This window comes from Vicia villosa, unplaced genomic scaffold, assembly GCF_029867415.1.
Source record: "Vicia villosa cultivar HV-30 ecotype Madison, WI unplaced genomic scaffold, Vvil1.0 ctg.004074F_1_1, whole genome shotgun sequence".
Classification (NCBI taxonomy): domain Eukaryota; kingdom Viridiplantae; phylum Streptophyta; class Magnoliopsida; order Fabales; family Fabaceae; genus Vicia; species Vicia villosa.
In genome coordinates, this window is record NW_026706368.1 from 85,461 (window position 1) to 106,982 (window position 21,522).

The 21,522-nt window shown below is 34.8% G+C and overlaps 2 long non-coding RNA genes across 3 annotated transcripts; both read left to right on the plus strand.

Annotated features, from left to right (window-relative positions):
• Window positions 1-3,064: 3,064 nt before the first annotated feature.
• LOC131641782 (uncharacterized) lies at window positions 3,065-4,618 on the plus strand. 2 transcript variants are annotated; one of them, XR_009295619.1, is made up of 4 exons: window positions 3,065-3,307; window positions 3,379-3,508; window positions 4,294-4,376; window positions 4,484-4,618. It is a non-coding gene; the product is annotated as an uncharacterized LOC131641782 (long non-coding RNA). The 2 variants fall into 2 exon arrangements; XR_009295620.1 differs by having other exon boundaries at window positions 3,394-3,508.
• A 32-nt stretch (window positions 4,619-4,650) lies between these two features.
• LOC131641781 (uncharacterized) lies at window positions 4,651-6,073 on the plus strand. The gene is made up of 3 exons (XR_009295618.1): window positions 4,651-4,925; window positions 5,522-5,607; window positions 5,808-6,073. It is a non-coding gene; the product is annotated as an uncharacterized LOC131641781 (long non-coding RNA).
• Window positions 6,074-21,522: the final 15,449 nt, after the last annotated feature.

The following is a 21,522-nucleotide window of genomic DNA, read 5'->3' on the forward strand; positions in this document are numbered from 1 at the left end:
TCTGTATGATGGTACTTTGAGATATATGGAGGTCCATGAAATCCATTTGAGGTCTCAAAAACTTGTTCTCCTGAAAAAAACAAGAAACCCTAGTTAGGGACTATTTGTGTAGGAGACAGTTACGCGTACCTAATTTTTGTGCAGTGTTGAGTCTCTGCTAATCATGTGATATTCAGAAGACTTCTAGAACAAAAATCTTGGAATTTTGAGATGCAAAAGTTTGATTTAATTGATGGTACAAAACACGGAGAATTGCACTATCAGCGGTTTGACTGTCAACTGACTGTTTAGAGTGGAAATTCAATAGTCAAAGTTAATATTATTTTTTTTTGTTTTTGTTTTGTTTTTTTTTTGTTTTTTTTTGTTTTTGTGTTAATGGTGAAAATTTATTTACATGAGTGGTTAGTAAAACACAGACGTAATAAATAAATAATATGTACTGTATGCGAACAATATTACCGTCAATAATAAGACTGAAAGGATTTAATGCACAGAAAAAATAAATATTTTAACTAGCAATAAACACATATAACATTATCTTAATAGTTAAATGACGATATAGTGTAATACTTAATACTGACAGTACAAATATTACCTAAACAAAACGTAGTAAACAGCACAGTAAATATAAAGAACGGTACATTCTAAAAACAGAAGATACGACAAACTTTACATATGACGATTAATAATCCATGCTATGACCAACAGAAAATAGATGATCGGGAGTGTAACCATCGCAGGTCCACATTTTTCAGGACTATGCAGACAGAAGAAGGACATGATCACCGTAGCAATGGTGATGACCATAAGAAAACACGTTTCCATCCGCTTCGCCATTTTGCCGGGGAAGAAGAGAGAATGAATATGAAGTAGAAATTTGAGAGATGAGTTAGAATTTGATGTGAGATTTTATGGAAAAAATGAGAGGTACTTATAGAATGAAAAGAAGGATAGAGACGTTGGGGAATGAAGTGATTCCGTACAAAAGGAAAATTTGAGTGGAAGTAAGATTTGAAAGAAAGTGTATGATAGTGTTGGAAAAAAGAGAGATGTATAGAATAAAGTTAGGATTTGATTTTGAAAGAAGAGATTTGAAAAGAAAGGAAAAGATTTTGAAAATAATGGAATATAGTACAAAAATTAGTGGGAAACAAAAATTAATAATAATTTACTTGTTACCAGTACAATCTGAATCCCCGGACTATGCGCCTGCAAAAGATTTAACTCTGTACCAATTGCGTCAGTACTATTTATCTGTAAATAAATATCAAATAAATAGCGTGTGTGAAGTAATAAACAGTAATTGGCGTTTGCGTAAGAATAAATTCAACAGCGAGCCAAAATACCGTATAAGAAAAATTCTAAAAACCAAGTATTCATAAATCAGGATATGAAAATCCAAGATTATATGAAACTCTTAATTTTTAGATTGAAGTTTTCTTGAAAAAAGATGCGGGCAAATTTTGGGGTATAACAGGCGTGCATGTAGCCAGCTTGCAACAACTCTTTTTGATGGTGCAAGTTTTCCATTATGACAAGTAGTTCCTCCATGAAAGCCTGTGATTCTTGATTCTTGATGCTCACCTTTTTCATGTAAGGATGACGAGAACAAAGTTATTCAAGAGATTAGAGGCCTCCTTAGTACTTTCTTGTGGAAAGGGAATTTGAACAAAAGAAGCATTCATTGGGTGAAGTGGGAGAATGTTTGTAAACCTAAGGAGAAAGGTGGGTTAGGAATTAGGGATGTTGGTGATATGAATAGATCCCTCCTTCTCAAATGGAAGTGGAGAATTTTGAAGGAGAACAAAGCCATTTGGAGTAGATTTCTTCTCTTGAGATATCAAAATCCGAAATTCAAAGTGTTAGCTTCTAGCGGGGAAGTTTTAAACCGTGGTGATTCTAGTTGGTGGAGAGACGTCATCCTTAACGATTTTAAAGAGAAGGATTCCGTTGAAGGCTTCAAAGATTGGGTCAAATGTGAACTCAAAAGAGGTAATAACATTCTTTTTTTGCATAGTTGTTGGTTGGGTCATCAAACTCTTCGCGTTTCCTTCCCGCATTTGTTCGATCTTTCAACCAATAAACTTTCCAAAGTTAGTGATGTCTTCTCTTGGAATGATGGTGCCTTTAATTGGAACATTAACGGTCTCTTCGAAATTGACGATTTCGTTCACTTGAATCCGGATTTCACTCATGACGCCTTAAATGGTACTCCGACGGATTTTGTTCTTCAAGTCAGGGAGCTAAAAGTGTTGCTAGAAGGAATAGTTCCGAACAATACGGAAGAAGACGACTTCCATTGGAAGCTAAACCCAAATGGCGTGTTCTCGGTTGCAAGTGTATCTAACTTGGTAGCTAATGCAAAAGACATGGCTTGGTCAACTAATGTCATCAATTTGTTGGAAGCTATGTGGAAGGCTAAGATTCCGAAAAAGGTCAAAATCTTTTGTTGGAGATTTTTCATAGATAGACTTCCTCTAAAAGACCTTTTGGCCCATAGAGGTGTCTCTAATTACTTCAACTCTATGGATTGTTTATTTTGCTCCAATCATCCGGAATCATCGGAACACCTCTTCTTTCAATGTCAAGTTTCGAAAGCGGTATGGGAAAATATCTACACTTGGTTGGGAGATGACTTGGAGTTTATCTTGGAGGAGTTCAAAAGTTTTGGTTACATCACTACTACAAATTTGAAATTTAATAGCCTTAATTTAATAGCGCTTTTTTCAAAAGTGCTATCAAAATTTTCAAACAGAGACTTATGATAGCGCTTTTTTTGTAAAACGCTATTATAGGACAAGATTTAAAAAAATGCCACCAGCCACTAGCACTTGTACGTGGAATTTTAGCAAAAGGAGTACTTCGATGATAGCGCTTATCCAAAAGCGCTATTATATTGCTTTCTATTCGCGCAAAAAAAATACACGCAGGATGATGGTCGCGTGTTCGATCCAAGCTCACCAAATTTATCTATTTAATGTAACTAAAAAAGTTCTAATTAATATTTATTTTTGCTTTTAAAAAAAAAGACTCGCTAACCTTTTTTCCTGCGTTGTATTTCAACTCTCACCTGCTCACCCTCACCGAACTCTCACCTGCTCACCCTCACCCTCCATTCTTTTCTCCAAAAATAGGATTTTAATTTAAATCGTGGCATCTCTTAAAATTTCTCTGTGAAACCCTAGATATCACAAAGGACCTTTATGCCGCCACAATCGAACACCATGGAAGTCGATAAACACGTTCTCAAAAACTTTCACATCACAGCCCTAAAACGCATTTTCCTTCAATCTTCTTTTGATCGGTGGTAATTCTTTCTATCTCTCTCAAATCCCACTTGAAAATATTTTTTGAAATTCATACATTTTCTCTAATTAGGGATTTTCTATAAAGGGAAAAGAAGCATGAGGTTGACCCATGAACGACTTTGAAGGATCTCATTCTCACAAGGCCTCCATGTCGGCGTCCACCACAAATTAATCATTGTCATCGTCATTTGCATTTCTCAGTGGGTGATTCTTCTTCTACTAATTTCTTTTGCTTTATTAATTTTCATTTGAGATTTTTTAGGTTTCATTAGATTTTCGTCTTTTTGAGGTTTACCGCACAATCCGACATGCATATATTCCTTTGAGTAAGTTTTTGAAAACAATTTGAATTCATAACACATTTTAGAATTTAGATTATATTTCTTTCATATTATTTATTACTTTACTAATTTAGATTCTAACATATAATCCTACAAGTTTCATGCTCTACACTAGTAGTTTTAGGCATTACAGAGTGTTCTACACTAGTAGTTTTAGGCATTACAGAGTGTTGAGAGTGTCAATAGACAAACCTCACCACATGTGCTATCTTTGGGGTTGAGTTAGTACAAATCCCAAATTTTTGCAGACAATTAATCGGGCTACAGGTTCATTTGGAGGAGAATTTGAGGTCCAATCCCATATGAACAAACTATTACTATGATAGAACCTGAAGAAATTCAACTTCTATGAGATTGCTAAGCATGCGTCGCTTATGGGATAGCCTCGGCAAGACTTCTTAGAAGGTTTAGAGAGACTAATTAAAGCACTCAACACAATTTAAAAATTATTCATGATAACAGGCAATGGAGGGTACTTTAATTGCTCTTGTTCTTTGAATGAATATTTGGTTTGTTGGCTCTTACAGTTAAAAGTTAGAATATAAAAGAGGAAGAAAAAGACTTGATGAATTTATTTTATTTTATTTTAATGTTGTCTCTAGATGGGTCAGTTGGATTAAGGGTGTACCTTTTCCTTTTTATAGATGGACTCCTCCTGCATGACAAATAACCAGAAGTCTAGAACATGACAGAATCTGACTCTACACATGCTGCTAGAAGGAACATGGTACTTTCTACTGTTGTATTTTTAGTCAGGAGGATATATACATTTCAATATCGTCTCTTTTTATCAAAATTTTTTTTTAATTTTCCTTGTTTTGATGAGTATTACAGCATGTAGAACCTGAAAGAACACTAATTGATGCACAGACGGATGAGTTTGAGAACATTCTACATTCTTTAACATTAGAGAGAAGTCAGATAAAGGTGATTACGTGGTTTTCTTTGGATAACACCAATGCAGCTAGCGGGGTACTACTCTCACCGTGTTCATCCATTATTATAACTCTCTTCACTAAAATTGATATATTTGGTTTTTTGTTAGTAAAAATTATCTTTAACTTGCTTATCCGTTTTAGCCCAAATACTTAATCTGTTCATGCTTACTTTGTTCATCTGTCAGTGTGAAGTTGGCGTGGGAGACTAAGGATTGTTTCATTTCAAGTTTTATGTTTTATAGAAACATGGAGTGATGGTAAGCCAAACTTTTAATACAACCATCGTTAGAGAAAGAATTGCATAACTTCTTGATGTTGCTAAATATTACTTAGATCAGGTATGTTGCTGCCATTTCATATTTTTTTTTTCTTCTCTACAAGTATTTGATATGGTTTTGTCTTGTATATTTTACTTGTGGATATAAGCTATTAATATTATTGATATTACAACTAAAAAGTGGCCATTTATTATTAATTCTCAATGAACAAACTTCTTTTGAACAGACTTTGATTTTGTACTGGCTTGTTCTATCATGATCGCAGCCCATTTAATTAATTTGGAAAGTTAAGTAAAATTTACAATATATGATGGCAACCCATTTAATTAATTTGGAAAGTTTTAGTTTTATTACATAATACCATGTGTATATGAATTTAGAGATCAAGTGTCTCTCATGAGTCATGAAGCTTTAGCATAGTGTCAAAATATTTAGCATGTGCCATGTCCATGCAAATTATAAAAAGTTTCATGAAATTTTAGCATAGTGTCAGAATATTTGCTTGAATATTTAGCACGTCAAGTGACTCTCTCATAAAACTTAGTGATCAAGTGACTCTCTCATGAAGCTTTAATATAGTTTTATTACATGATATTATTTGTATATGAATTTAGTAATCAAGTGACTCTCTAATATTATTCTATAATTTGACACAGTGAGGCAGAATTTGGTATGTCTTGGTGTGCTGGTTTGGAGGCTCATTCTATAATTCTTATTTTTGGCTTTCTTGTTTCAAGTTGAGGTACATATTATGGACAAATTATTGTTCAACAATGTGACTATAAGTTTTCCATCTCAATATCTTTGATATAATAGTACATATATAAATTTACTTTCCATCTTTTAAAGAAATCATATCTTGATATTAGCTTATCATGAAAAATATCTATTTAATTATGTACTTTTTAAATGTTGATGATTTCAAATGATCTCTCTCTTCAGGTAATTCCTAAACAGCCAAGTGACTGATTTGGTTCCACCAAGGTTTTTCGTGTGTATTTCAGTTTTGGTGGCTCTTAACACTGGGTGTCTCAATACAATAAGCATGTAAACTGATTCGGTTCTAACAAGGTTTTTCGTGTGTATTTCAATTTTGGTGGCTCTTGGTACTGTGTGTGTAGAGAGCATGGTGCATGTACACATTGGCGTCGTAGGATTCCTACAATTAAAGAAAATGTTTGCAGGTGTTATGCTGTGTTTTTTTCTTTAAATTTTCTAGTAGCTTGTAAAGAATAACTTATGGTTCTCGACCATGATTGATTCTTGTAAATAATAGAAATAAATGTAATTAAAATTTTAATTGACACAAATTGATTTTACTATGTATTTTTTTGTTATTTGGGCTATTATATTTGTATTTTAGAATAATAGATTATTATTTTTGCAACGATATTCAGATTATTAGAAAACTGCAAGGGAATTTAATAGCGCTTTTCTGGAAAGTGCTATTATAGTTAAGATGTAAAAAATAGGCAATGATAGCGCTTTTTTGAAAAATGCTATTAAATTGCTCACTTATAATAGCGCTTAAAAGCGCTATCATAGCTACCAGACTTATAATAGCAGGGGATTTAATAGCACTTAAAAGCGCTATTAAAACCTCAAAAAAGCGCTATTATATGTATTTTTTGGTGTAGTGCATCCAAGAAAAAGTGAGGAAATCCAACACTAGAGTTAAATTAAACTCAATTTGGTTAGCTCTAATTTGGTGCATTTGGATAATGAGAAATTCCATTATTTTTTATAATGCTTCTTTTAGCTTTGAAGTGGTGATCTCTAACATTTTGTTCTTTTCTTGGAGATGGTTGTGTAATAGTGACTCTACTTCTATGACTATTTTTTATGATTGGTACAAGTTACCTTTAAACTGTTTTAACTCTATTTAGAGTTCTTGTTGTAAGGATTGCACCCCTAGTGTGATATCTTATATCATTGCTTATTAAAAAAAATATAAAGATGAAGAGCTCGTTGATTCTCAATTTTGTGTAGCCCGTGAAAGCATTACCAGAGCCCCATAGTGGGCCAAGTGTTCATGCAAATAGCACTAGTTGTATAACTCTTCTGATGTTAGGTAGAAAGAGTCATAATAGGTGACTAATTTGTATGAATTAAAGATGCCTTTTTGGTTTGAAATATGCCTCTATTATTCTGATTTTCTTAACATGATATGGGACCAGAGCTAAATATGCAGTTAATCCTCATGAAGAGACATAATAGCCAATTATTCAATATTGCATTTATGAGACATGTTTGAATATGGTGACGTCAAGTGATAAATGTCCATAAAGGTTTGCCTTGACTATCTTGACTTTAAGGCAGTCGGTCCGGTACCAGGCCGAAATGGAATGAGACCATGTTCGACTTGGTTATGAACCAGCAGCCAACCAGCATTTGGATCATCCTTTAATTTTAGATGTACACAATCTCTAAAGCGTGTGATCTGAAAAAATGAAAGTGCTTAACAGCAAAGTATTCCGAAATAACCTAACTATTTTTTTTTATGGGAAAATAACCTAACCATGTTACTCACTGGCACCCAAGCCTTTTATGGTTACCCGACAATTCTAGGATGTACCGTCGCATTTTTACAAATAAATATAAATTTCACTAATATCTTGGATCAAAATTTGAAGTGTTAGACATTAAATTCAATTCATTAATATTTTTTATTTGACTATTATTTTTGTATACTCCTACTAAAATGAGTTAAAATAACTTTTTTTTTTTTAATTGAATTGAAATATTAGTAGTATCACTCAAAAGGATAAGTTGTTTCTCCTTTTTACTTTTAAGCCTATGCAAATCCACACAAAATTAGTCAAAAAGTCTTAGTCTTGCAATATATTCATTAAGTTAAAAAAAGACTTAAATATATATTATAATTACCAATGAGATAGTCAAAAAGTCATAGCAAGTACTTTAAGTCTCTTCCTTGCTTTGGAAGCCAAACAAAAATAAATACTTGTTGAGCAAGGATATAATTTTCAAATACAAAAATACATTAAAATATTCACCTGCTCCTTCATTTTTTTTATTAAATATATCCAAAATTCAACAAAAACATGTTCATATCATATCATCACATAGAAACATCATGAGTATACTCTCAGATATATTCTGCTGCTTCAAGTCCAAGGAAGAGGAAGACAACAAGAGTGATCATCATGTAGTGGTGGAAGCAGGTTCTTTGTCAAGAAAACCTAAAGGGGATATTCAGAAATCTTCAGCTCCTATTGTTGTTTCATATTTTCCAGTTAATTCTCAACCTTCTCGTTTGTAGTTTGTTCGTGTAATTTGTAGAGCCAAAACTTGTGTTCTCAAATCTCAACTTCAGTTATGGTAGTTTGTTAATCTGTCTCTTATTTCAAGTTGATTTCACAATTTTCAAAGAGAGTATCTTGACACAATTTTGGATGTTGGGAGTATATATCTACTCAATATATACGATGTAGATACGTTTTTTCTTTGAAGTTATACAATAAATTATGAATACATGTTGATAAATATATATATATATATATATATATATATATATATATATATATATATATATATATATATATATATATATATATATATATATATATATATATATATATATATATATATATATATATATATATATATATATATTGATATCCTAGATTTATTTAATTCTATGAAGGTCAATTTTAACAATTATTAATTAAAAAAAATGTAGAATGACGATGCGATGTCATATCTCAGGGATTTAGGTAGATGATTCAGATCCGGTGCATATTGCTAAAACATACTTTTATAATAAATTATCAATACATGTTGATATATATATATATATATATATATATATATATATATATATATATATATATATATATATATATATATATATATATATATATATATGGAATTGATATCCTAGATTTATTTAATTTTATGAAGGTCAATTTTAACAATTATTAATTAAAAAAGAATGTAGAATGACGATGCGATGTCATATCTCAGGGGTTTAGGTAGATGATTCAAATCCGGTGCATATTGCTAAAACATACTTTCATAAGAATAAGTGAGTGTATTTTAGCAAACCCCTATAGAGTTTAGTATAATACACTCACTAATTTTTATGAGTTGTGTTTTAGCCGACTTTAACTAAAAAAAATAGTTAATTGCACCCTAAAGTGCATGTTGATAAAATAGATTTTCATAAAATCAAATAGGTCTACGTTAATATATATATATATCACAGTTCTACATTGGATAACGATATGTCTCAAAACAAGTGTAAAAGTTAGAGACAACTCTGACTTTTAGTATAGAGAAATGCTACTTGTACACCCAATTGTACACCTACACCATATTTTATACACCATATATATACTTATCAATTTTTTTAATAATTTTTTTATGTACTTTAGATTTGTCCAATGCTATAATAATTGTACCTATACGGTGTATATGGTCTACGGTGTATCAAATTGGTGTAACAATAGCATAGCTCTTTAGTATAAGCAATAATGTGGGTTACATTAGAGTAGTACTCTTAGTTGAATAGACATTGAAAACATAAGAAGATAAATTAAGCATACGAGAAAGTCAAGAACAATAATGGTCTAGGAAAAATAAATTTAAAAGAAGTAATAGTCCAAATCTCATAACTTACATCCAAATCCACCACGGACATTGTGACGGTGTGGAGCATTTGTTCGTTAGATGTGACGTTTGGAATGCTATCGGAATGTGGTTAGGCTTAAAGAATGTAGCTATTCAATCTTTTGCAGCAGCCCATTTCCTAAATTTCTGTAGTCTGGCTAGTAAGAATTTAAAGGATGACTTCCTTTTGTAGCATTTGGATTGTTGCGTGTTGGGTTATTCTTGCTTACTCGGAATGACATTCTATTTTTAAGAGGGATGTTGGTTGTGAAGAACATAGTGGTGGTTGGTAATGGTCAAGGGAAATTGTGACTCTAGTTGAGCAAATTGGAAAGTTGATAATCGAGTTTGTGTTAAACCGGTTGATCTGGTTTTTCGTTTCTTTGATTGTCATTGCATTCTTCGTAATTGGGTAGAATATCTTTTATACTCTCTATTTTAATAAAATCTCTTTTGCTTATAAAAAAAATAATATTGTTGGTGTACAATGAATAAAGATGGTGACAAAGAGAATAATAGAATAATGGCGCAAAAGAGATGAGAGAATAAATGTTGTATTCTACTATTAATGATAGCTATTACAAGGCTATTTATAAGAAAAGTAAATCATGCCACATAAGCCCTAAAACAGTAAACTTAGTGAACAAGTCTAAGGTACAAACAGTACAGTACTACAAAAATACTAAAGTACCCTTACTACTAAACAGCTAAGCTAATGGGACCCAGATAACATCTTCTGGTCAATACTATCTTCTGAGTAACCATCAGAAGATCAGTCCATCTTCTGAATATTGAATTACTCTTCAATACCATCCCTTAATTCATATTCTTCAATCAAAACTGACAACGCCAATTCCATCCCTCAAGAGCAGAAATTGATCCGTCTTGATCGCCTTCGTCAGAACATCTGCCACTTGCTTCTGAGTGCTACAGTGCACAACTTCTAATGTTCCATTCTGGACTTGGCTTCTCAAGAAATGATACTTAGTCTCAATATGCTTGCTTCTTCCGTGTAACACCGGATTCTTGGCAAGATTGATTGCAGACATGTTATCAATCATCAGCTTCAGAGGCTTCTTCACCCTAATCTTCAGGTCTTCTAATAGATTCAGAAGCCACACAGCTTGACATGCAGCTACAGCGCCTGCGATGTACTCAGCTTCACAGGTTGATAGAGCAACAACAGGTTGCTTCTTGGAACTCCAAGAGATAGGGCCTCCCAGAAACATGAACAAATATCCAGAAGTACTCCTTCTATCAACTCTGTCTCCACACCAATCAGAATCAGAATAACTCAATAACTCTGATTCTTCCTTTCTCCCAGAAGGAAACAATATGCCAAACTTCAGAGTTCCCTTGACATATCTCAAGACTCTGACAGCAGTTTGGTAATGGGACCACTTAGGTTTACTCATGAACCTACTAACCAATCCAACTGCATAGCATATATCAGGCCTGGTATTACACAAATACCTTAGAGAACCAACCAGCTGTTTGAATACCGTAGCATCAACATCTTCACCTTCAGAATCAGAGTCCAACTTCTGATTCACTTCTGACGGTGTAACAACAGCTTTGCAATTCTCCAACTTGAATTTCTTCAGAAGTTCTAACTCATACTTCAACTGATGCAGAATGATACCATCTTCTGAGTACAGAATCTCCATCCCTAGAAAATATGACATTTTCCCAAGGTCTGTAATCTCAAACTCATTCATCAGCACCTTCTTGAACTTCATCAGATCTTCTGGACAACTCCCCGTAAGCAATATGTCATCAACATAAAGACACAACAGAATCATATTGCTTCCAGAATGTTGCACATAAACTCCATATTCCATCTCACACTTCTGAAACCCTTGCTTCTTGAAAAATGAATCAATTTTCAAATTCCAAGCTCTGGGCGCTTGCTTCAATCCATACAGAGCTTTGTGTAATTTGTACACCATCCCTTCCTTATTCTTTTTCACAAAGCCAGGGGGTTGTGACACGTATACCTCCTCTTGTAATGGACCGTTCAGAAATGCAGACTTTACATCCAGATGCATCAAGGACCAACCTCTGTTCGCAGCTAACGCAATCACCAGTCTGATTGTTTCATGTCTAGCTACAGGAGCAAACACCTCAAAGTAATCTAGTCCAGGTTTCTGAAGAAAACCTCTAGCCACTAGCCTTGCTTTGTGTTTACCAACTGATCTATCTGGCTTCAGCTTTACTTTGAAAACCCATCTGACGCTGATGGCTTTCTTCTTCTTTGGAAGTTCTGTCAGCTTCCAAGTTTTGTTTCTTTCTATAGCCTCAAGTTCTTCTTTCATGGCATTCAGCCAAACCTTCTTCTTGAGCGCTTCTTCTATACTCACTGGTTCAGAATCTACTAACATGGCGCACTGAATGACCTCTCCTTCTGAGTCAACTTATGTGTCTTGCAACATGTCAAAATCTGCAAACCTTCTTGGTATAGTTCTGACTCTTTGTGGTCGCTGAGCTACTTCAGAGTCAGCTACTCCAGAGTCACCACCTCCATGATCATCTCCAGAAGCTTGTCCTCCAGACCCTATGTCTTCAGAGTTTTCCCTTCCTGAATCATGACTACCACCAGACTCTGGATCATCATCAGAATCTGGATCAGAATCAGATTCTCCATCTGACTCATCTTTAGAAGATGCTTCATCTTCTGACTCGTCTTCAGAAGATTCTTCATCTTCTGACTCTAACTTTTCTTCAAAAGTTATCTCTACATCAGAAGTTGATTGAGACTTTCTCCAATCCCAAACTTCTGATTCCTTCACAATGACGTCTCTGCTGACTTCAACTTTGTTAGTCTCTGGACAATAGAGCTTGTATGCACCTGTATTGTGGTACCCCACCAATAACATCACTTTGCTTCTATCATCCAGCTTCTTCCTTCTAGCTTCTGGAACGTGTTTGTAACACACAGAACCAAAAACCTTCAGATGACTAACACTCTGTCTCTCTTTAGTCCACTTCTCTAAAGGAACAATTTCCTTCAGCCTCTTCGTTGGACACCTGTTGAGCACATATGCTGCAGTAGCAACAGCTTCTCCCCATAGATTATGAGGAAGCTTCTTCTCTTTAAGCATACTTCTCGTCATATCAAGCAAAGCACGGTTTCTACGTTCAGCAAGACCATTTTTTTGAGGAGTATAAGGAGCAGTAACTTCATGCTCAATTCCATTATCATCACAGAACTTCTGGAATTCTGTAGAGTTATACTCGCCTCCACCATCCGTTCTGAGAATCTTTATCTTCTGACCACTCTGCTTCTCAGCCTTCACCTTGAACTTCTGGAATTCTGTAAACACCTCATTCTTAAACTTAATGAGAGTTACCCACGTCATTCTTGTGAACTCATCCACAAAAGACACAAAATACCTATTTCCTCCAAGTGAAGGTTCTGGAAATGGTCCACACACATCAGAGTGCACTACTCCCAGAGCATGCTTTTCTCTTGGAGCAACTTCTGATACAAATGGCAATCTGGGTTGTTTGCCTTTCATGCATACCTCACATGACTTCTCAGGCTTTACAATCTTAGGAATGCCACGTACGAGCTTCTTAGAACTTATATGCCCCAGACTTCTATAGTTCAAGTTCCCCAACCTCTTGTGCCACAGCTTACTATCACCTTCTGAGCCTTCAGCACTCAGACACTCTGTTTCAGCTGTTTCTACATTCACCTTGAATGTTCTGTTGATTCCCTGTTCAGATTGCATAATCAACTTCTGATTGGAATCATACAACTTCAAGAGGTTGTTCTTTATAACAACTGAGAAACCTTTCTCAATGACCTGACCCACACTCATCAGATTTCTTCTGATTCCAGGAACATACCAAACATCCTTGATCAGAACAGTCTTTCCATTCTTCACTTTGGCTTTGACATTTCCCATACCTTCTGCATATAAGTACTTATCATCAGCACATCTGATCTTTGTCCTCCTTTCAGAGTCAAAGTCTATCAGCCATTGTTTGTTTCCAATCAAGTGATTTGAACACCCAGTGTCCATATACCACCATTTTGACAAACATCTTTTGTCCGACTCTGAAGCCATCAATAGCACAGGTTCATCATCTGATCCTCCTCTGGCTATATTTGCTTCTTCTAATCTCCTTCCTTTGTTTGCCAAACAGTCTCTAGCAAAATGGCCAAACTGTTTGCAACAGTAACATTGAACTTTCTTCTTATCCTTTCCCTTCTGATATCTCTTCTCATCAGAAGTTGAGGCTTCCTTCTGGAATCTATCACCACGTCTATGCTTCTGGTCCTTCTTGACAAAAGAAGCCTTCAGAGCTTGCTCAACTTCTCTCTCAGAAGTTCTCTCAGTCAGACGCAACTCTTGTGCTTCTAAACTGCTTTGCAACTCTTCTATTCTCATGGTTTCCAGATCTTTAGAATGTTCAATGGATACAATAATATAATCAAATTGAGGAGTAAGTGACCTCAATATCTTCTCTATGATTACTTGTTCAGAAAGAGTTTCTCCACAAGCCTTCATCTCATTAGTGATCACAATCACTCTAGAGATATATTCAGAGACTTTCTCATTGTTCTTCATGTTGAGATTCTCATATTGCTTTCTCAGGGATTGAAGCTTCACCTTCTTCACTGATACGTCACCACCGTAACACCTGACTAGTATATCCCACGCCTCCTTTGACATCATAGAATCAGCAATCTTCTCAAACACATTCACATCCACACACTGATGGATGAAGAACAACGCCTTTTGGTCTCTCTTCTTCGTCTCTCTCTGCGCTTCTCTTTGTTCTTCCGTTGCATCCGCTGCAACCGGAATATATCCTCCAGTGACAAGATCTAGAACATCTTGAGCACCAAATAATACACGCATTTGAATCATCCATCTATTCTAGTTTTTACCATCAAGAACTGGAAGTTTGGTATTCAAGTTGCTTCCACTCATCTTTAAACTTGTGCAGACAAAAACAAATTTCACTCACACTCACACAGTGTTTCCCAACCCACAAACAATCAAGAAAAAATGTGATTCAACACAACTTTGTTTCCCAGAAACAAAATCAATCACACAGTCACACAAACTCACGTTCACTCGTGTTTCCCTGTGTTTGGAACCGGAGCTCTAGATACCAATTGTTGGTGCACAATGAATAAAGATGGTGACAAAGAGAATAATAGAATAACGGCGCAAAAGAGATGAGAGAATAAATGTTGTATTCTACTATTAATGATAGCTATTACAAGGCTATTTATAAGAAAAGTAAATCTTGCCACATAAGCCCTAAAACAGTAAACTTAGTGAACAAGTCTAAGGTACAAACAGTACAGTACTACAAAAATACTAAAGTACCCTTACTACTAAACAGCTAAGCTAATGGGACCCAGATAACATCTTCTGGTCAATACTATCTTCTGAGTAACCATCAGAAGATCATTCCATCTTCTGAATATTGAATTACTCTTCAATAAATATAAGAACTTGTATTGTTAAGGCTAAAAAGATAGCCAAAAAAACTCATGGCTTTGTGTACAAGGAATCTACTTGACATTAAGGGCGGAAAAACGAACTTAGACCACCAAACATGCCTTTATAACTGCAATTTTTTGAGATTTTTGAAAAAATGGGAGTTGTTGCGTATAGATGAGTGGCCTTACCACCTAATCTTTCGAATTTGCATGATGTGTTTCATGTTTCGCAACTCCAAAAGTATATTTCAGATCCCTCTCATATGATTTCGATGAACAATGTGCAAGTGAGAGATAATCTTACACTTGAGACGGTATCTATACGGATTGAGGATCATGAGGTAAAGAAGCTGAGGGGCAAGGAAATTGCTCTAGTAAAGGTTGTTTGGGTACGAGCTTCTAGAGAGAATGTGACGTGGGAATTTGAAAGTAAGATGCAAGAGTCTATTCGGAGATGTTTGCATCAAGTAAATTTTTGAGGACGGAAATCTTTTAAGTGAGGGGGAGTTGTAACGCCTGTTTATTTTATTCGATTATTAAATTAACTGTTTGTGAATTACTTGTTGAAATTGTGAGTTATTTGTGAATTGATGTTGTTGGAGGGGTGTATGTCTAAAAGTGTAGGAACATGTGAGTGTGACTAGACATTAGTGTTTATGTTATTTTATTAGAAGTTGATTAATAATAACAATAATAGAGTAAATGATTAAATAAGTAATTGGGGCTATGTTGTGTTAGCATGAGTAATAGTGGGGGTGTTGTTGTTAAGCCCATTAGTGATTAAAATTTAGTAAAGGGTTAACTAAAAATAAGAGAGAGAAAGAGAATTGTAAGAAAGTTAGAGAACGTGAAATACAGAGGTTATCGTGAAAGAGTAGAAGAGGCACAAGGAGGTTAGAGCAAGAATCCATTGAAGGAGTAGAGAATCACCAATCTAAGGTAAGGGTGGAGTTACAACTCTATAAGGTTGGGTATGATGATTTGTAGATAATGTGGTGTTGGTTCTATGTTGATATTCTTAGGTTTTGAATAGGGATTTCATGAAATTGATAAATTGATGCATGTTTGATGATGATTCTTGTCGCTATGTGTTGCATATGTATTGTATGACTTATCTTATATGAAATTTGGTCTTGTTGGTTTTCGTGAAATTTCGTGTTTTGACCGTAAAACTGGTGTCGAAAGTGACATCGTAAAATTGTATTTTTATGATCCAAATAGATACTATATGAATAGAGGAACATGAATATATGATTCTTTCGTAAAACCGGACTGTTTAAGATGAATTTTGGTGGAAAAAGTGGCTTGGACAGTAGCTGGTCATAGCAGATTTTTTCTGCAAATCGCACTCTCGCTTAGCGAGCTTAGGGGCTTCGTTTAGCGAGCACATGAATAAAAAGTTTTATATTTTAAAAAACTGAATTTGGTCTTGGACAATAGTGATTTATGATGAATTTTAGTGAATTTTCCAGAATTTATTGGAGTCGTTTGAATGGTCTTTGAGCCGAGTTTTGATAAAAACCCAATACTTGAATTTTCTATGGTTATGCATTGGAATGGATGATTGTTTGAGAAAGATATCTTGAACCTTGTTGCTGATTGTTGTTAATAATTGTATGATGTGGATGTATGATGACGAAGAGGTGATGGCCTATGTTAGTGTTTGTAGAAGGCTTATGCCTCGTGGTTGCGTGATTGTGTTGTTTTAATCGGTTCATTTGACATTGAACGTGTTATGTATCCGTTAATAATTACGAGCAATGTTTATGTTATGAAGACATGTGGCATCCTAGTTTTGTGATGGATTATATTAAATGAAATTTTGTACTCTGATTTTATTATTATTCAACGGGTTAAATTAGGGCGTTACATTAGTGGTATCAGAGCAGGTCAGTCCGTCCGGCCAAAGTGTCGAGTCAGTAGTTTGTTTGACAATCAAGTATTGTCAATTTAGTTTCTAACCGTTGTTTGTTGTATGGTGTGAAGTAGAAGATGGTTGGAAAGAACGATGATGCGATTGCTGCTTCCATGGAAGCGATGACTCAGGCTATGCAAAATCAGCCTAACACTGGTGCGAATGATGAATCTCGTAGTTTGGAGACTTTCTGGGAGAATCCTCCTACCATCAAGGGCAAGTATGATTCTGATGGGGCGCTATCTTTGCTCCAGGAGATAGAACGAATTTTTTGAGTGATGGACTGCTATGTAGTGCAGAAGGTGCGATATGGTACCCAACATCTGGCGATTGAAGCTGGTGACTGGTGGTGTAACACCCGGTATTTAATTAAATATTTTCAAATTATTTTGAATTTACTTTTTGAATTTATGGAGTGTTGAAAATTGTTGACATGGGTTGTTATGGTTAATTAGTCGATTAATTAATTGATTAAGTTGTAGATATAGTATTGAAGAAATACTAGATTTATTATATGGACTTAATCAAGTGATGGTGGTAGTAAATGGTGGGGTGTGAATGTTAGGCCCAATAGATTTAATGAAATTAGGTTAAGATAAGAATTAGGTTAATTAGAAGGGAAAAATTCTTGGGGAATTGGTCATGGGAAGTTGCAGAGAAGAGAGAAAATAGGAGAGAAACCCATTCTCGTTTTTCTTGCAGCAGTCTCACTAAATCAAAGATCCCCAATTCGTTAACTGTTGGATCGCGGCCAAATTTTGAGGGTAGGTTCGCATCACTTATATCTAACTTTTGACCGTTGGGATCTTCAAAATAAGGTCTGAGTTATGAGAAATCATAATCACACTGTAGCTTCATATTTGGGAAATTTTTCAGCTTTTGATTCTGATAGGAAAGGGTTGGAAGCTAAGGCTAGAAGGCTTCGATCGGTAGAATTATAGAGCAATCTCAATCCAAAGTAAGGGTGGGGTTCTTGCTCTATAAACGGGGATATGATGGATCGTATGTGGGGTTGGTTTATAATTTTATTGATGTGTTTGGTATTATTTGGTGTTCGTTATTTTGTGATTTTCTGGAAAATTATATATGCACTGTTATTATGTGTGGAATATTGATTAATGTTGTTGGTTTGTGATTTGGTGGATATATTGATTAATTGTGTTGGTTGATAATCGGGTGAATGAATCTGTCCTGGGAAAACTGTGATTGTTTAATTGAATAGAAATTATAATCGATGATGTTTTGTGATTCGAAAATAACCTATGTTGTTAGTGATGTTGTGATAATAATTTTCTGAGATTGAAAACTGATACCGTAGTGGAAAATTGGCTCTGAGGATAAGAAGGAAAATTACTTAGGGACGGGTGTCCCTAGTGTTTATATACACTATTGTTTACTTAATTAATTAGTAATAGGTACTGAGCCTTATAATTAACATTAATAAGTATTTAGATTAATTTAAGAGCTTAAGATCAATTAAGTGAATCTGTAGAAATAGAAAATGATAATTGGTAACAGTAGAACATAATTCTGGTGATGTTTAATAGAGTAACTTGATAACAGCAAGTTAGTATTTAGCATGATAATTTTGTGAAGCAGCAGAGTAATAAATTAGCGACATATCAGTGACAAAAAATAAATAACTAATTAGTGAATAGAGAATAAATAAATGGTAGACTGGGACTAAGTTAACCGAGTAGAATAAATTTGGCGTGCCCGAAAATGATTTGGTATCCGTTTTTTTGGTGATATTTTGGCAATGTTGTGATGCGATGAACATTATGAATTTTGTGATTTGCCGTTGTATTATTCATGACGATTTGTGATGATTGTTGGTTATAGTTGTTGACTTGTTGTGTATGCATTGTTGTTGACGTGCTGTTGTGACGTGGTGATCATATTAAGTTGTAGGCCTATGGCCAATGACGATGCGATGCTATCATTTTGTGATTACTACGAAATGCAGGAAATAAAGTGACGTTGAGTTACCTCTGATTATTGGTAACATTTGTGATATAGGCGTAAGCCTCATGACAATGTTGTTGTGATTTGTTTCGTGATTATGCATTCATTGAGTCTCATGATTGCATTTTTGTGACGGCCTGGATTGGAAAATAGTGAAGAAGACTTATGTCTGTTTTAATGCCTCTATTTATTGGAAATTGGCAATGGGGGCTGAAGCCCTAGGTACCACATGCATGTGCATTTGTCAGAGTCGTATTTCATTTGTGTGATTATGGGTTTATGTGTTGTGATGTGTGAATTGTTGTGAAATCTGAATATGAATTTATGTGAGATATGGTGACGTGTGTTGTTTTGATTTAAACATTGAAGTAAACTAGACGGTAATGATTATACCGCAAAGTGATGATTATTATGACTTCAACCGTATATACATTGTTTATCATCACCCTGTTTATATTATTAGATATCTCATCCCTTTAATTGTTTCTCCGTTCCCTTTATACTAGTAACGTGCAGGTGATAGCTTGGATGAAGATTTAGACGCTGTGAGTCGAGTCGATGGTCGCTCTGATACGTAGCACTCAGGGGGATAAACGCGTGCTTTAATTATTTGTTGCTTGCCGAATTTTTGATGATGTCTTACAGTGGAACTGTAGCTTAAAGCTATATTGCGAAGATGTTGTGATTAAATTGAAAATTTATGAAGTTTTGTGAATTCCGTTGCGAGATAAAATAATTGTTTAATGAAGTGATTTCAAGGATTAAATTAAATGTTATAATTGTTCGTTTTAATTATATGTGCTATGTATCTGTGATGAAGGCATGAACGCCATAAATGATCTAAATGAAGAAATGTGACATCTCATTTGTTGATAAAGTTTTTGAATAACTATGATTTTTCGTTATAATTATCGAATAATTTATCGGGTAGAATTGGGGTGTTACAGGTGGCTAGAGACTCGTCAGAGATTGGAGGCTACAGGTGAAGTTATCACTTGGGCTGTATTCCGTAAGGAGTTCCTAAGGAGGTATTATCTTGAGGATGTCTGCGGGAAGAAGGAGATTGAGTTTCTTGAGCTGAAACACGGAATTTTGTCGGTTACAGAGTATGCTTGTAAGTTCGTAGAACTGGCAAAGTTCTATCCTCATTACAACGAGGCGACTGCTGAATTCTCCAAGTGTATCAAGTTTGAGAACGGGTTACGCCCAAAGATCAAGAAGGCAATTGGATACCAGAAGATTCGTAATTTTCTGAATTTGGTGCATAGTTGCCGAATTTACGAGGAGGATAATAATGATCATTATGATGCTCCAACTGGTAAGGGTAAACAGAAAGTTGCTGAGGGTAAGAGGACTAGTGGGGGAGACGCTCCTGATAGTATCGTATGTTTCAAATGTGGGAAGCCAGGTCATAAAAGTAATGCATGTACTTGAGATGTAAATTGGTGTTTTCCTTGTGGTAAAGTCGGGAAAGAAGAAGCTGATTGTAAGCACAAAGAGGTAATTTGCTTCAATTGTGGCGAAGAGGGACATATTAGTACTCAGTGCCAGAAGCCGAATAAATCACAATCTGGTGGGAAAGTGTTTGCTTTAGCAGGAACTCAGAAGGCTAGCTAGGACAGACTAATCAGAGGTACATGTTTCATTAATAATACTCCTTTAATTACTATTATTGATACTGGTGCTACTCATTGTTTTATTGTTGCTAATTGTGTGAAAAAGTTGGGTCTTGTGTTGTCTTTGGTGAATGGAGAGATGGTCGTCGATATTCAAGCTAAGGGATCAGTGACTACTTCTCTACTGTGTTTGAAGTGTCCTTTGTCGATCTTTGACTGAGACTTTACTGTTAATTTGGTTTGTTTTTCGTTGAGTGGATTGGATGTGATCTTGTGTATGAATTGGTTAAAATATATTTTCATATTAATTGTTATAACTGTAGCGGTGAAATTGGTGAGACTAGAGTCATGGGAAGACTTAGCTCATTTTAAACAGAGTCGCCACCGCGCTTTATTGTTTCCAAAAAGGAATGGGTGAAAGAGGGAATAAAACCCACAAAAGTTTTTAAAATCAAAACTAAACAACTTATCAGAGTTCTGGCTACGGAGGGTTTGTTATATAAGGGGAAGGTTTTAAGCACACCTCATATCCATGGTACTCCATGGGAACCTCTTTGTTTTTGTGTTTTTGTCTTTTGTTTATAAATACCCCTTTTGTGAAAAACCTATGTGAAAGACTTGTTTGTAATAGAGAGTGGGGATGGGAAGAGAATGTTTTGAAAGTGAACTCGATAAGATATCGCATCTTAGGCCTACATACCCCTTAGGTGCAATAGGGAAGTCAGAGCTTATGTAGTTCCTCTTTTAAAAAAGAAAAAATAAAAGGGGGCCAAAGTGGCCAAAATCTTTTTGGGTGTGAGCTTTAAAATACTCACAAGTTTATAAAAGATGGTTAAGCTTTAAAATACTTAACAAGTTTAAAAGAAGATTATGCTTTAAAATACCTAGTAAGTTTAAAAGGTTAAGCTTTAAAATACTTAACAATTTTGGAAAAGGAATTAGGCTTTAAAATACCTAATAAGTTTTAAAAGGATTAAGCTTTAAAATACTTAACAAATTTTAAAACAAATCAAAGAAGGACCAAGCTTTAAAATACAAGGTCAATGGGTTAAGAGAAGTTTTACTAGT